We start from the raw sequence: 10,170 nt of genomic DNA on the forward strand, positions 1-10,170 counted from the left end.
ATCCTTTTGATCCAGTAAATGTTTTATTTGTCCAATGAAAAGGCATTTTAAGCTCTGTGATCGGAGAAACTGGTAGTGTTTGGTACTTTCTGTTTTTTTTAAACCATAGGGTTGATTCTTTCTCAATAAGCTACACCGACAGTTGTTAAGTTTTATTTGTTCATTTTTGGGGGGGCGTTTGACCCTCACATTCCTCAGCACACTGACCGGTCTACCAAGGATTTGTATATAGCTATAACAATTTTAAAAATTAACAAAAACTGAAATTGCTACTAACCCTTGTGTTGTCTTCCCGTCGACCGTGCAACTTTTACTTTTTCTGGGTCAACATTTCAATAAAAACTTTTCTTTTAACATTTTGTTGAAAGAAATGTTTTTGCACATTTATTTCCCCAAGTTGTTTGTCCCTTTTTCCGATGATTTTGTTGATTTTTTTTTTTTCCAAGTATTTTATTTTTTTCTTCTCTTTTTTGAACGTTTTTACCAACATTTTTATTACTTTTTTCAACGTTCTTTTTTCATTATTTTCTCCAAATGCTTTAAAATTGAATAAAACGCCCAAATTCAGCGAAAGTAGTGAACCATCCACGTTATTTATTTTGACAATTTGGTTGAAAGCAACCCACATATCTGGTATAAAAACTTTTTGAAAATGGGTCAAATTTGACCCGAGGACAACAGGAGGGTTAAAAAAATAACAAAAACTGAAAGAGATATTAACTCGGTACTTAGCCACATCCTGGCAACACACAATTATCTACCAAATATTTAAATGCCAAATAGTTTTTCCTGTTTAATGTTTGTTCCCCCGCCAGTAACGTCGGGGTGATTTACTGTAAATGAGAAAACGCACGTTTTCATACTAACTCCTCTCATTGTTCTCCAGTGTTGTTGTTTTTTTTACCTCCAGTAGATCAACTTGTTCCCCTTTTTGTTTTTTAATTTAACTGTCAAATTATTTTATTGCCTTCTTTCAGGTTTTGGGGGGTGTTTCCTCCTCCCCTTTTTAAGCTGTTGTATATGTAATTTTAAAAGTTTTATAAACAGTAGTTTGAGATTTCCAGAGGCAAATAGTTTTGAAACTTTTTGTTTTGTTAAAAGTTTCTATTATCTTTTTAGACTTTGGTTTTTGTATTTATGTATTTTTGTTTGTTAGAAGGATTGCTGATGTGGTTGGTGTTCATCTTGTTGTTCGGGGGGGGCAGTGGGGGGGAGGATGTTGTGCCGATGTTGTCGGGAGCGGCCCTGGGGGGGTGGCTATTACCTGGAACTGTTTGCGTCTGTCTATTCTTTCGTAGCCAATATGGAGCCTGATGACAAGCGAGTAGGTTTTGTTTTAACATTATTTTGGGGGAACACATTGTAACCGGGGGCCCCAGAAAAATGTCAGTGTCAAATTCAATTCAGTTGGGCGCCCGGTTAGCACAGTCGGTAGAGCGGGCGCCCATATGTAGAGGTTTACTCCTCGACGCAGAGGGCCCGGGTTCGACTCCGACCTGCGGCCCTTGGCTGCATGTCGTTCCCCCCTCTCTCTCCCCTTTCGTGTCTTCTGCTGTCCTATCAGAATAAAGGCTGAAAATGCCCAAAAAAAATCTTAGAAAAGGAAAATTCAATTCAGTTTATTTATGAAAGGGCACAGTGGAAATTTAATAAATTAATGTCACAAATGAGTCCCAAAGAACAGCTGACCTCGACCACAGACCTGAAGGTACTCTGATCTTTAGCGGCTCAACTTCAGATCAACTTCAGCAGCGTGTTAAATCTGAATATTGTTCTAGTCTCTTCTCTCCTCTGGGACCGTAAACTGAATATCTTTGAGCTGGGGACAAAACGAGACATGTGTGGACGTCACCTTGGGCTTTTTTCGGGGAAACACTGATCCACATTTTTCACCATTTTCTGACATTTTAGAGACCAAACAACTCATCCATTCCTCCAAGAAAGTGATCCAAAAAAATGCTAAATAATGGTTAGCTGCCGGCGTAGAGTGAACGTTTCCCAGGTCCGCTGTCTCGGGCGGAAAGAAAGAGAAAACAGTGAAACAGTTTCCAGGTGGTACCATACCCCCCAACCCCCACCCCCACCCCTCGCCCCTGTTGTGTTCAGGGAGCGTGGGAGAGATATGATTATGTTCTGCTGCTTAATGTCACAAAGACCACATGTGAATCACCAATGGAGTGGAGAAGCCAATGAATCATTGGTTTCTGCATGCAGGTTCTGATTTATTATTGGAAATAAAGCTATTTTTATGCACATTAACATTTAAAAAAAACACTCTGTCTTTGTCCTCAGTCTTATGTTTTTTATGTTTTGTTTTCCTGAGCGAGAGTCACATAAGAAGACTCGGGCGACATCCACACAAAACATCAGAAAAACACAACAAAAAAGATTTTTTTTATATTGTTGGCTAGTTTCATTTATAATAAAACATCAGATTTTATAAACTACATGTGTTTTGTGTGCAGAAATCTTAATGTGTAAAGTAACTAGTAACTAAAGCTGTCAGATTGTGTGTGTGTGTGTGTGTGTCTGTCTGTGGGTGTGCAGGATTCTTAATGTGTAAACTAAATAGTAACTTAAAGGGATATTTCACTGTTGGAAAGATGAATATATCTTTAAATTGGGTCACTTATGTAGTAGAAATGTGAATTTATTTTTAGAAATTGGTGGCTTCTAGGCCTAGCCTGACAAGCCAGACCCACATCCAGATGTTGGGTCTGGGAACTCCCCATTGGCAGGGCTCAATCCGAGGGGCGGGATAAACGGTTGTCTTTGAAATTCCCTCTGCACGCAATAGGATAGCTCTACAACCAATCAGAGTGACGCTAGTTGATAGATTCAACTTTAAACTCTGAACACATCTTCCTTTTTTAAGAATGACTTTAGTGCCGTTCTTTGTTCTTTTCTCAAAGAAAAGCTGAACTCCAAGTCTAAGACACCAAATCCCAGAATGCACTTGCTTCGCTACTTTATGAGTCCACTCCCAAGCCACGCCTACCATTTACAGACAGACAGACAGTGAGACATTCAACTCAACTTGTGTGTTTTATTGTCATTTCAACCATATACACGAAACGACGTTTCACCGTGGCTCAAGTGGTTACACAATTAAAATATATAAAAACGACATTATATAAAAACATCATATGAAACAGGCTACATTTAGCGCACACACATTATAGGCTCCATAAAGTTCAGCTAACGCATACTAGCATTAGCGCTTGGTGGGCTGTAAACACCGAGCATAAACGCAGCCGTGAATTTGCGTGGAATGTAGAATGGTCGGCATTTAACGGTCACAAACTCCACCGCTGGCTGTCAGGAAAAAGGAAACAGGGAAGAAACTCATTTGGGATAAATTGTAGAGAGTTTCAGAGAACTTTAGCTGAGACGAAGTTATCAAAGTAGTTTTTGTGTAACAGACAATATGCGATGTTTCAGTTTCACAACAATGAAGAAATCAACCTTTTGACAAAAAATAAATCAATATATATCTTCAAAAAAGAGTTAAGCAAAACGTGGAAAACATCAAAGACGCCAAATGCATTGAAAAAGGAATCGAAAGAGCATAAAACAAAAAGAAAGTCAAAGAAGCGTCAACAAAAGTGTTAAAAAGCACCAAAAAGAGAAAAAAATGTCAAAGAAAAAAAAGGCATTGAAAAAGTGTCAACAAAGGGTCAAAAGCGTCACGTGGAAAAACTGGAAAGCTAGCTACAAATTAGGGTGTAACTTTTAAAGCAGTGATTACAATTCTCATAGTAATTCCTGTGTGTGTGTGTCAGTATATATTTATGTTTAACATGAAGTATACTACTGCTTGAGTGCAGTAAATCGTCAGACACATTTCTGGTGTGTAAAGACATCCACGCAGCTGACACGCAACAGAAACGCCACGCTCACGCCACGCAGGCAGTGTGTGGCCGGCCTGAGGCCCTCATCCAGGACAACCCACAGCGCCTCAAGATGGGCATCAGTGAGTGGGAAGAGACGGAAACAAGTTATTTACAAGTGGACGTAATAAACATACACAATACTTCTTAGCCTCCCCCTTTCGAATGCAACATTGAAATTACTAGACAAAAAATTTGATTTTTGATCAAAATTTTGAGGGGTATAGCTCCATAGACATTATTTATTCATGTTGTTATGGCATGGTCAGTAGTCACTGTAAGCTAGGTCAATGTAGCTTGTGCTAGAGATTTCACGCTTTTTGCAGGACCGCCGGCCTGCAGACAGAAGAAACTTTACCATTCAAATATTTGCACAAAAAATGCATTGGCCCACCTATCTACAGCTAGGAGAGACCATGATAAGACCTATTTTGACAAATGGTGGCGTATCCCTTTAAGGAGACTATTGAAAAAAACTATAATAACTATAATGTTTGTTTCTGCAATCTGATTAATATGAAATGTACTGTTGTAAACACTGTAAAGCCCAAGACATTAATTGGATTTCTGAAGTTTCACAATATAGTAGTCTATACTACAGAGTATATATCTATCCAACATTTACTGACTTGAGCCCGGTACCTTGGGGTTAAAGTAGCGGCAGGACAAAAGCACAGGCTGTTCATGTCAGCCCAGGAGCCCCTAGCACTAAAGCAGTTTTAACTTGCTCTGATAAATCTGAATCTACAATATGAGATAATACAGGTCAAATGTATAGACGTGAAGACATTTAATTCAGCGTTTCGGATTTAGGTGAATTATCACCATCTGTGGTGGTGGCTCATATGTTATGTATCTTGGAGAGCACCAAAAAAGCGCAGAAAAAACATTAAAATACTCACTGTGTGTGTGTGTGTGTGTGTGTGTGTGTGTGTGTGTGTGTGTGTGTGTGTGTGTTTGTGTTGTTGACATCCACACAGAGCCGTGAGACAAGCTGTTGCCTGTCGGCGCTGCGGGGAAAAACACACACAGGTGACGCCACACATTGACGAATATAGCATACACAAATTCCAGCACAAGCACAACTTCATACATCATCTTTACTGTAAAACACACACACACACACACACACACACAAGTTGAATCACACCGGTCTGAGAGGCATACAGGGAAAACTTTGCAGCAGACTTGTTTGTTTGTTCAGCCAAAAACTAACACAGACGAATGTTAAAGTTAATTTTCTTCAATTAAAGTGAAAGTTCGTTGCCTCTGTGTATTAGGTGCATAAAGTAAACAGCAAACAATGATTACAAAAGGAACAAACAATGAAGCAAAGTATACTGCTACAGTCAAGAACATGAACGCAGAATATATATATTCGGAGTCTGTCAGCTGCAAAAACAGAACTTTTTGTGGACGTTCTCGCTCAATACTGGACCAACTTTAAAGATTGTTGTTCCCGTCACTTACACACAAATGCATGGGGAAATAGGGTCCAGGTGTGTGTGTTTGATACACGTAATAACTACATTGTCAGGACTCACCTCCCATCTGGGGACCACACACTGATCCCCTTTTATTCGGGTTAAGGGCACGTTCAGACCAACAGAAGCGATCCGGCACCATTGGGCGGTGGTTGTGCGGTGCCATGGCTCATTAATGGGACACGAGTGCTTGTGTTTCTTTCTTTTTTTTTTACCCCTCATAGTGGAATAAAAATGTCACAGTGCAAACTGTCTTGCAAGAATACTGTGTGTGTGGTATGTTGGAAATAACAACTCACTTCACATACACAGTCAACACATTCTTTTCTTATCTCGCCTGTTTTGAAGATCTTTTGGCTGACACACACACACTCACACATTGTCCTGTGTGTGTCTTTAGGAGCTTTTATGGGAATTTCCCAAAAAGACGTGTTGCGCCAGGCAGAATGTTTCATCACTTCTGTCTTATCCACTGAGCATCTCAAAGAAGTTTTCAACATCTCTCTCTTTGTCTTTATGTCTCCATCTCTCCATCTCTGCTGCTCTTTGCTTTTATAGAAAGAAGGAAACAACAGTCTGTAATGGCGACGCATTTGGCCCGAGGAGCTGGATTTAAACTATACAGAACAAGACAAGAAAAACTTGGGGAAAAAAAACGATAAAAATTGAAACGACAAATAGAGCAGAAAATGAAAAATAATCTATCTAAGAATTTTGGGTGCGTTTTTTTTGGGGCCGGGGATTAATCTATTTTTATGTACATTAACATTTATAGACATGCGGCGAAAAGTTGAGACCGACTCAACTTGTGGAGAAACTCCACCCTGTGTTGCGCTGCGGTGGCCAATCACGTAACAGAGATCAGACTCGTGGGTGTGTTTTGAGGCGGTGTGAGAGTCCCGTACAGGGAACAGGGAACAGGGAACAGGAAACGTCACTGCCTCTATCCAAGGGGGTAAGCTTCGCTTCAGAACTCGGACCTCCTATGGCGCCATTTTGTTGCTACCTGGCCATCACCTCCCGTTAGCATTCCACTGACTAGCATACATTTTGACGTCACTTTGACAGCGAATAACTTTACATCTGAAGCGTTTAAAGACTCTATTTGTCCGTTGTTTATTTCTAAAGAAACACGACAATGTATAAAAGGCTCCATTACCTTGTACCTCACGTTATGGCTCCGTAGCAGACGCTTTTATAACAATAGGCTAACGATTGTGTCGCATAGTAGAGGAATTACCGTATAGTACAGGATAAGCTTGCAGGCAGTTTGGACTTACATGAGCTGTTTAGGATTAATTACTAATGTTAACTAGCATGTTAGTGATCAGTAATTAGCCTGTGCCTATGTTATCTCCTTACATATACCTACGCTCTCCGTCTCTGTAAGATTGGGAATGATTGAGATTTCTCTCGGCACAGCTACCAGAAGACTTCACACTTTCAGACAGGTTGCTCACGTCACATTTACGTTGTCGCTTCTAATAGCCTTCACTGGTCTCCGTCCAGAGCAACGGGGTCTGTTGGTCCATTATATACCGTCCATGCCTCTATCTCTGCCACGAGAACGTTTTAAAACACCAAACACAAGCTCTGAACTGGCCTGGAGTTTGGGGAACAGCTGACTGTTACAGTAACTGTGAAATATAAAGTCTACTTGTGCTACATTGGGGGGGGGGGGGTTAACAACACACAACAGGAAGGCACACAAATAGAGCTCAACAGAGAGTTCTTTACTTTTAATACTTTTCCTACATTTTCCTGATGATACTTGCAGACTTTTACTGAAGTAACATTTTCAATGCAGGACTTTAAGGTACGTTGTAAGAGTATTTTTACAATGTGGTATTAGCACTATTACTGTAGTAAAGGATCTGAATTCCTTCTTCCCTTGCAGTGTGTGTGTGTGTGTGTGTGTGTCAGTGTGTGTGTTAGAGGATGGATACCCGAGCCGAGCCGGGCCGGGTTCGGACAGATATTTAGAAATCTGTTGTCAGCTGTTGACATTTCCGAATGCCTTCCTACAAACGTACGTGTGTCATTAATATGAGAAAAAAAATGAGATTTTAACTGTTTCGGGCTCGGACAGAAATATCTTAATGCCTGTCGGACGCGGGCCGGGCTCGGACAGAAAAATGTGTACGTGTGTGTGTGTGTGTGTGTCTGTCTGGAGTGTTTAGCAGAACTGGAGGTTTCTTCAGTGATCAGACAAGTCCCGTCACGCTCGCCTGGAGGTTTTGGAAACGAAAACCACGTTTGACCTCGGTGACATCGACGTCATGTGACTGTGGTAACGTACGCAGCAGCAGCGATTAGTTTCATCTGATCGTTTGCATCCTTCTTCCTGCTGCTCTTATTTGAATGTGACAAGTTTCTGTTCCCTCCTGAAGTGTGTGTATGTGTGTGTGTGTGTGTGTGTGTCAGCGTGTGTATGTGCACGTGTGTGTGTATCGGTGTGTGTGTCTGTCAGTGTGTGTGTCAGCGCGTGTGTGTGTTTGTCTGTGTGTGTCAGCGCATGTGTGTGTGTGTGTGTATCGGTGTGTGTGTCTATCAGAGTGTGTGTCAGCGTGTGTGCGTGTGTGTGTGTGTGTGTGTGTGTGTCAGCGTGTGTGTGTGTTTGTGTATGCTGTGTTGTGTTTTGGGTGGGTGGGTGTGCGTCAGATGTCACACTTTTGTTATCACACATCGTCACAGCTTTTGATAACAGATTTGCATCTGCTTGTTTTCTATTATTAACTTTTCCTCCCTAACTGGAAACTTCCATACGTCACAATCCAAATACTGGAAGGAATTTGCCTGAGCCTGAGATACAGAGGTCATAGACACACACACACACACACACACACACACACACACACACACACACACACACACACACACACACATTAAATAGATATATCCCAAAAGATAGAATCTGTCAAACAAAATATCCTAATCTTGCCCAAGATTTGCAATAAGGTGCACCCTAATCCCAAAACCCCTTTAATACCCGACCCACTACCCCTCTTCTTATGTCTTTGTTTAGTTTGTTTAGTTTGTGTGTGTGTCAGAGTCTGTGTGTCTGTGTGCGTGTGTGTCAGCGTGTGTGTGTGTGTGTCTGTGTGTGTGTGTGTCAGCGTGTGTGTGTGTGTGTGTGTTTTGTATTGGTCAGTTTGATTGAGTTATAAAATGTCCAATGGTTTTTCTGGACGATGTTGAGAGGACGTTGCGATAAAGAAAAATAATAAAAGATTCTCCGTCATTAGGCTGATCAGCTCTGAGCACATCAGTTGTTCTTAGTGAATTCAGTTCTTTCAGTTTAGCTTTAATAAGAAGAAAGAAAAGTTCCATAGCCACACATGCAAATCAGAAATGGCTTTTAAATGTGCCACAGAACTAGATTTCCATATGGCAGTCTATAAATTCATCTGCTTTCATTTGACTAAGACAATCTTGACATACTGTATACTTTATTTCCTGTGTGTGTCTGTGTGTGTGTGTGTGTGTCAGCGTGTGTGTGTCCCTCTGTGTGAGTGTGTGTGTGTGTCTGTGTGTTTGGTTGTGTGTGTGTCAGCGTGTGTGTGTGTGTCAGCGTGTGTGTGTGTGTCAGCGTGTGTGTCTCTTTGTGAGTGTGTGTGTCTGTGTGTGTGGTTGTGTGTGTGTGTCTCTGTGTGAGTGTGTGTCAGCGTGTGTGTGTGTGTGTGTGTGTCAGCGTGTGTGTATATCGGTGTGTGTGTGGCGTCAGTGTTTGTGTCAGTGTGTGTATCGTGTGTGTATGTGTCAGTGTGTGTGTATGTGTCAGTGTGTGTGTGTGTTTCAGCGTGTGTGTCAGTGTTTGTGTGTGTGTGTCAGTGTTTGTGTGTGTCAGCATGTGTGTATGTGTGTGTGTGTGATTGTGTGTGTGTGTCAGCGTTTGTATGTGTGTGTCAGCGTGTGTGTGTGTCAGATGTATTGCTCATCCTTTCAAAACAAAATGTGCGGTTGAAGAAATAAAGCCTTGAGCTGACGACCGTGTGGAGACGAGTTTTGTTACAAAGATTAAATATTAACGAGCGCTCAGTGTTCCCAAAAACATCCACGGGACAGACTGAGTTCATGTTTTGTGAGGAATGAGAATAAAATGTAACTTATGTGTGATACACACGAACAGTTTGGACAAACAGTCTGATCTGAAAACACCTCCACACTACATCAAGAAGTGTGTCAGTGTGTGTCGGTGTGTGTGTGTGTGTGTGTGTGCGTTATGGGAACACACACCCTGCAGCTGCCGGCCTCCCTGACTACCAGTCGTCAAACAAAGAAAATTCTTTTCAAAACCAACCTCAGGAACCGGCCGAGGGATGATTAAATTCTCCATGCGAGAAGTTCAAAAGCAATAAAAAATGAAATGAAAACATGGGCGGTGTGCAACACAAAGACCTCATTGTTGCCTGGCAAAGGAATGTGTGTGTGTGTGTGTGTGTGTGTGTGTGTGTGTGTGTGTGTGTGTGTGTGTGTGTGTGTGTGTGTGTGTGTGTGTGTGTGTGTGTGTGTGTGTGTGGATAGAGGCCGTGAGGAATTTGAGTTTGTGCCCGGAGACAAAAGGTGGCCTATGACTGGGAAAGAGAGGCACAGAGAGGGACACAGACAGTAGCTATCACTTTAAACTCCTCTCATCACTGGCTCTTATACCAGGAAGGGGTCCAGTGGTCAGGAGGCAGGTGAAAGTGGTCACTGAATCTGCAGCACTTTGTTTTGGTTTTACAGGCTGTTTATTGGCTGTTCAGGATAAAAAAAAAATAAAAAAAAAACAAGAAGCTAAAGCCGTGCTAACGTGC

The sequence above is a fragment of the Perca fluviatilis genome, chromosome 4 (genome assembly GCF_010015445.1).
Source record: "Perca fluviatilis chromosome 4, GENO_Pfluv_1.0, whole genome shotgun sequence".
Lineage (NCBI taxonomy): Eukaryota > Metazoa > Chordata > Actinopteri > Perciformes > Percidae > Perca > Perca fluviatilis.